This window comes from Pteropus vampyrus, unplaced genomic scaffold (assembly GCF_000151845.1).
Source record: "Pteropus vampyrus isolate Shadow unplaced genomic scaffold, Pvam_2.0 Scaffold140, whole genome shotgun sequence".
NCBI lineage: Eukaryota > Metazoa > Chordata > Mammalia > Chiroptera > Pteropodidae > Pteropus > Pteropus vampyrus.
Window position 1 is genome coordinate 4,300,582 of NW_011888921.1, and position 7,378 is coordinate 4,307,959.

Below are 7,378 nucleotides of genomic sequence, written 5' to 3' on the forward strand. Positions count from 1 at the left end.
TTTTTTTTTTTTTTTTTTTAAAGAATCATGTTTTAAAAGCAGGCAACATTCAGCCTGCAAGCCACCAGTTCCAGACTCTGGATTAAAGGCTGCTTTGGTCATTGACAGCTTTGTGGAAGAGTAGTTTAGGGGCATCCTTCTGATTGAGAGGGAGTCTGGGGAGTTGATTTGAAAGCTGTAGCTACATATTAACTATACTTTTTAATTCATAGATTTACTTGGGAAAGTTTGACGGACCCTGAATGAGAGTATGTGGAAACTAGAATTCCTCCCTGCTATCCACCAAACTACTCTAAGGCCTTTGATCAAATCAGCAAACTGGAAATGATTTGATTCTGTGCCCATTGCTTCTAAATTGGAAATCTCTATTCGGGCTCTAAAGAACATTAAATTTCCAAACACAGGGACAAGTGATACCTGTGTTGGTGCTAATCCAAAATGAAAGAGTTCATCTGTGAACGGCAGTCCTTCCTGGCCACCAGAAGGAAAGAGCATGAGAAAAATAAAGCCACCTACATGTCCAGATCTAGCCTTGTTTCAATCAGTACCTCTCAAACTCCCATTCCTCTGTCTAGAACGATGTGACTCACATTAATAATAACCTAGTGCTTTATTTTCTCCTGAACCCTTTGTATCCTATTTGGCTGGGGAATAAATGAGGTGAGAGGCAAAGATGTGATCAATTCTATTCCATGATGCCATGGGCCTAGGCCTACTAAGTCTCTCTCTAAGTCAAGGTGATGCTCTGCTTGGCATCACCCATAGCTTTCTTCAAGTAGAGCAGAGCTTCACAACCGACCCACTGAGGGGTTGATGACTGCTTCTCTGGCCTTCATCTTATTAAGTCTAGCTCTAGTGGGTCCACTTCTCTGTCTTGGAGAATCTACTGCACAAAAGAAGGAGGACCTCACCTGTATACAACAGAAATGATAGTGTCAAAGGACTCAGCAAAAGAAAGTATGAACCTGAAGGATTCTATCTATCCCTTCTCTGAGGTTCCATGTCTTGGCAGCTTTTATTCAATGTCATGTGCTAACCAGAGTGGTAGAAAGAAAAACCATAGTACACAAGACCTAGGTTTTTGTCATGGTTCTCAGGTAGTTATTTCATTCCTTTTGTGTGTGTGTGTGTGTGTGTGTGTGTGTGTGTGTGTGTGGCATCAGTATTCTCATTTGTAAAGTGAGAATACTGGCTGAAGTAATCTCTAAATATCCTTCTATTTCTACAAATTCTGAATCTACCTAATTCCTAAGCAAAACTTCCTGTTTCAAAAATTTTTACTCTCTACTCCAAATAAGAACAGCTTTATGGTCACCATAATTCTAATATATTAATGGGAACTGAAGTCTTAATTATATGATGGCCAAGTCTACATAGTTTCTGTTCCATTTTTGCTTCTCTGGCTCCTCATTTCTAAAACAGAGTAAGACAGTAGTGATTCCCAGCTTCAATTTTTAAAAGTTATTTTTATCATTAAAATGTTCAAGCATACCAAAAAACTAGAGAGAATAGTATGATGAACTCATTATATCTATCATCTATATTTAATACATTAACATTTTGATAAATATTTTAAATTTAATTTTTTCTTTCTTTGTTGTTTTATCCAGCTTCAGGGTTTTGAAATAAACCACTCAAATGATATCCATAGTTCCCAGAGCTTTGGGGGAAATTTTTTTCTGAGGTTTGATTTGACATCCCATAACTTTTCTAAAAACCTGAACAGTATCAATTTGTTTATCAATTTCTTCCTTGAGAAAAGATGAATTTTTCTCCTGTTTTGTTTCATCTCTCAAAATTTCTTGGTTGGTAAATGCTAGGGTAAATAAATTCTAGGAAGCTCCCAGCATCTTGTAAATATAAAGAATGATTATTCTCCCACGGAATGATAAAATAGGCTATCTGTACAGATTATTTGATAGTGTCTCTGAGAATCCACTGCACAACCAAAAGAGATTCACATCTATTCGTTCATCTATTCATCAAACATCTACTGGGCACCTACTTTGTTCCAGGCTCTGCTAAGCAGTGCAGGAAAGACAGAGATGGAAAGAAAGACACATGCCCTTTCTATCAAAGGTTGGAAGACAGATTTGCAAATAGTTGGAATTAAAGATTTCAATGAAGTTTTTATGTATAAAGTCAATGTTGAAGAACAGTTCTACCTCATGGTGAGACTGAGATAGTGTAGAGAAGAAGGGTCTGTGAAGAGGTTTCTTGGGGAGAAATTTGTTTGTGCTGTTGAGTTTCCACTTCCCTCACACCCAGAAGAAGAGTCAGTACTTGGGCAGTACCTTCTCCTCAAGCCTAATGAAGGGCTTCTGTGGGATTAGAGAGCTTGGAAATTGTTGCCGATAGTTCGAAAACCCAGAGAACCACACCAACTCTTGCCTATAAACTAAAGGAGGCAGTAGCCGCAAAGAAGAGATGACTGGATTGGGATCCACCAGTACTCCCAGATTTGGTAGGGATGACAAACATGTATATGTTTCCCCGGACCAAATATGGACCACATAGAAGACAGTCAGCATGGGGTTGCCTTTGGTCTATCCAAAAGGGCTATCTAGAGGTGTGGAGGGACCCAGTAACAAGAAGTTAGAAATGAACGCAGAAATCCTAGAACCTACAGAGGTTGTCACAGGCAACCATTTGTGTCTGTCTAGGCCAAACAGACTCAAGTGAGACGTCTCTGATGATGGCAGTCTCTAAAGAACACTTAATAGCACTCTGCAAGAAAGAGAATCAACTTTAATCATCTGCTAGACCCAGGTAGTACAGACCCATCCTATCAAAACAGAACTGCCCTATCCCCTTAACTGTCCTGCCTCCTCCCACTTTTACACAGCAGATAAAATAGCAGTTAGGTAGTGGGGGTGGAGGTAAATTGAGGAGAAAGCTGCAGGTAGGCAGCCACCAGCCACAGGAGGCCTTTGCAGGGAAGCGGGAGAAGAAGTCTTAAGACTATAACTTAGAATGAAGACTAAAGTATTTGATCACCATCTCGGACTGGAAACATTCTAATTTGTAAACCAAGACTTAAAACCACTGCCAATTATGGAAGAATGAACTAAAAAGTCAGGGAGTCTGCTCACTTTTCCATTCAGAGGCAGGGGAAGATTATTCCCTCCCAACAAATATTTTTAAAAGATGGTAAAAACTAGAAAAATAAAGTTGTATTTTGATCACATCCCATGAATCTTGCATTCAATATCCCAACTCCATCTTTAAACATTTTAGTTTATTTCTGTTCTTCATGTGTTTATTATAAGTGATTCTATAAGTTGTTTTTTGTTTTTTGTTTTAAATGTGTTGTATCTCTCATAAGACTTTTAAGTCATTATTTTTTCTTCTCTTTCTTGCTAATTCCAGTTCTACTCTCAAGAAGTGTTCATTAGATAGTGTTGATTGACAGTACAATTAGTGTTCCTATTTTCAGACCTTGGCATAAACTTGAACTAGAAATTTGATAATGATGTTTTGCTTGTAATGACTACTGTTATCACTGTTCAACTTGTGTTAATATCCAGTCTCCGTGGGTAGATGCCATTGAGCTGTCCCCAAGTTACAGATCTGGGTATCTTGCTCTTTGAGCATTGTGGCACCTATTGGCTACAGGCCTTTTTGGAGTGAAAAACTCCTTTCTTTACCTGCTGGCTCCAAACACTTTCTTTATTTTGAGTGTAATCCTCTAGAGTGAGTGTGCTAGAGGAGAAGAATTTTACTTTGCAACTTCTCTAAGTGGTAACAGGAAGCCTTTCATAACAGTTTTCTGGCTTCTGGCCAGAACTCATTAATTACGCTTCTATCTAAAAAGGACTTACCCTTCTTCATGGGCCACTTGGCTAACGTTGATGGCAAAGTTTTGCTGACACCTTCCTAAAGATAGGTAACTTAAGAAAGAAGAATTGATTCCTTCCCAATAAGTTTTTCTCACACCAAAAAAAGAGAAGAAGCAAAAGGATGTTTGAGATACCCTAAGAGCAAAGGAGAGAGAGAGAGGATCAATCAAAATTAACAAAGTAAGGTGAAAAAATAAGATGCAGTGTCAAACTTGCTGGGAAAAATAAGCTTTCCTTTATTAATATAATAGTATATTTCCTCTTTACTTTGAATTTCTCAATTTTTAGGGCTCTTATAACTCCTTCTTTTAGAAACAATTTAATATTATGAAACCACCACCAGAACCAAAGTTCCAGTTGTGATAGTAGCTTTAGTTTATCTGTCTAAGCAAGTTACATTATTTAAGTTTCAGTTTACTGATTTGTACAACAGGATGAGAACAATACCACTTACTCCAAGGGTTAATTTCACAAAAATTAGATCACATTTGTGAAGAATGGTTTTGTAAACTACACAAATGTTGGTTCTTAACTATGTAATCTTTGTATTATTTTATATTTGTTCAAGGGAGGTTACCAAATGTCTAGTCCTCCCAGTTACATTGTAAGAACCTTAAGACAGAGACTTAGAATTCCTGCACTTACCTCCCCACCATAGTGCAGTCTCAAACACACAATATTAGATAAATGCAAACTGCATTGAACTAAAGCAAACTAACCTCGTAAAGACAAAAACAGTAAATTGCCTCTGTGTACCGGTCCCTGATCCTGAGAAAGAATTAAGAGGCACATATAAAAAAAATTGAAAGGGATCTTGGAAATAGAACAAAGAAAAAGAAAAAAAAGTTCAGAGAAATATAATGTCAGCTTCATGAAACTTTTTATACACTTAAACCTTGTCCAAGAGAAAGTATTTCAGCCGAGAAAAGAACAGTATTAATGTGCAGTAGGGGTAGTCTCCTAAGACGTATCATCAGGATTAAACAAGGACGTCTTTCAAAAACTGCTTAGAGGCGGACATGCTAACAATATTAAAACTCTACTCTTTTTCTTCTTCCTTTTGACTTTCCCCCATGCTCAGGGAAATTTATGAATTATTGTGTTTCTTAAATTAGCTTTTCATCAATATTTTATTATTTTTTGGCTCTACAAGTCCAATACTTTTTACTATCAGTGTAATTTTGAAACATTTCAAGGCTTTATAAAGATTACTTGAGGAATTTTGAAAAAAATACAATAAAAAATAAATAACAATGTTAATGATAGTATTGAAATTATATATAAGTGACATTATTTTTCCAAGAATAGGGGCAGTTGTAGCTAAATTCCTAGCAAACAGAGACAAATCCTAGCAAGAGAGATTTTAAGATTGCTCAAGGGAGGAAAATTAACAGAGAAAATGCTCATTTGCCTAGTACCAGAGGGCGATCCAGAGTGATCTGAAGAATCTTACTAACAGGGAAATGATTGGATTCTCTGAATCAATTTCAGAGGCTTGAGAAGCAAATTCACTGATCTCAGAATTTTGGGCTTTCTTGAGGCCCTGATATTTCTAGTTGGAGTATGTCTCCCCCTGGAGGGAAAATAGAGCATTTGTTTCTTTAGGTTTCTTGCTCAGAGTTCCACAGTAATTAGTACTTTGTTCATTCATTCATTCAATCTTTCCTCCATTCATTCAACAAATACTTATCAAATCATATTTGTTATGCTGTTCCTTGTGATAGATGCTGAAGATCCAGCTGAAAATAAGATCAATATAGTCCCCACCTCCAGTGAAATTATCATCTAGTATGAGAAATAAACATTAGATAAAGAATCACCTGAATGCCTAAATAATCACAACAGTGATAAAGAAGAGAATGAAGGTCAATATGATGATTCAACAGAGTACCTCAGTCAGACTAGGAGGTCAGTGAAAACTTCCCTTAGCACAGATCTGAAAGATGAATAAATATAACCAGATCAAAAGCGTGGAGAAGGTGGAAGGAGTAGGCCTTCTAGCAAATGGAAAAGAGTATTCAAAGACTCCAAGAAGGAAAGAACTTAGGAAGTTATAAGAAGATAGAGGCCAGAATAAGGAGGTGAGGCACAAGTTGAGGCTGGGAAGGTAGGGATGCTCTAGATCAGGCAAGGTCTTGGAGGACATATTAAGGATTCTAAACTACCCCCAAAAGAATAGGAAGACATTGATAGGTTTTATAATCACATCTGTATTTTTAAAGGATCAAATTAGTATTCTGGTGAAGAATGGATTATAAAAGGGGAAGCACAGGAAAATGACAACTTCAAAAATTCTTTAATAAAATAAACGTAACATTGGAATCAAAATTTGATAAAGATTGTACAAAACAGAAAAACTACATACCAATCTCATTTGTGAATATTAATGCAAAAATCCTAAATAAAATATTAGCAAATGGAATCAAACAATATGATTTGTCATGATCAAGTAAAAATTGTTTCAGAAATGGGAAGATGGTTCAATGTCAGGAAATACATTAATATGTTTAATAATATTATTATATATTTTGAAAATTTCTTGCAATTCTCTCCACAGTGATGGAAAAACATTTGAGAAAAATGTATTCCTAATAAAAATAATTTTATTTATTTATTTAAAAATTTTCATCATTTTACATTTTATTTATTTATTTATTTATTTTATGGTGCCATTGGTTAATGAAATCCAGTAAGTTTCAGGCGTACAAATTACCAGTAAGGCGTATATATATTCCAATGTGTGTTTACCTCCCATAGTTAGATTTCTTTCTATCACCACATATTTGACCCTTTTAACTCCATAAAATAACTGTAAAAAGAATAGAAGAGTATTTTCTTAGCATCATAAAGCATCTTGCTTATCAGCATCTTACTTATTATTTTCATGGGAAAACACTGAAAGCATTCCTGTTAATGTCCAAAGCAAAATGAGGATGTCCACTATTACTATAATATCTAACACGGTGTTGGAGGTATTGCCCACAGCATTGCTATAGAGAGAGCAATTAAATGTATGAAAGTTATTGATAATACGATGGTGTGTCTAGAAAAACAAAAACAAATTAGTGGGAAAACTACTGCAAACAAAAAGATGACTCAGTCATTTAGCAGAATACAAAAGCAATTTACAGAAATTGGTAGGCTTCATAGATACAAGGAAGAACCAGTTAGAAGATAACATAGAAGAGAACATCAGCGTCTCATCTGTAATAACAACTATAATTACAAACCCCTAGAAATAAAGTTAATAAGAAATATGTAAAAACCTATGAGAAAAATTTTACTTATAATATTCCCCAAAGACACATAAGTGGATTTGAGCAAATGAAAGATACCTAAGTGAATTTGTAAATTTAATACGATTCCAATGAGTTCTTTTTTTAGTTAGACAAATTGATTCTTAAGTTCATTTGGGAAAAATAAGCAAGAACCTCCGGGGAAACCCTGAAAAGAAGAGCAATGAGGAGGCACTAGTCTTACCAGACATCTAAAATACTATAAAGCTTTAATAATTAAAATGGTGTAGAATTGGTACATGA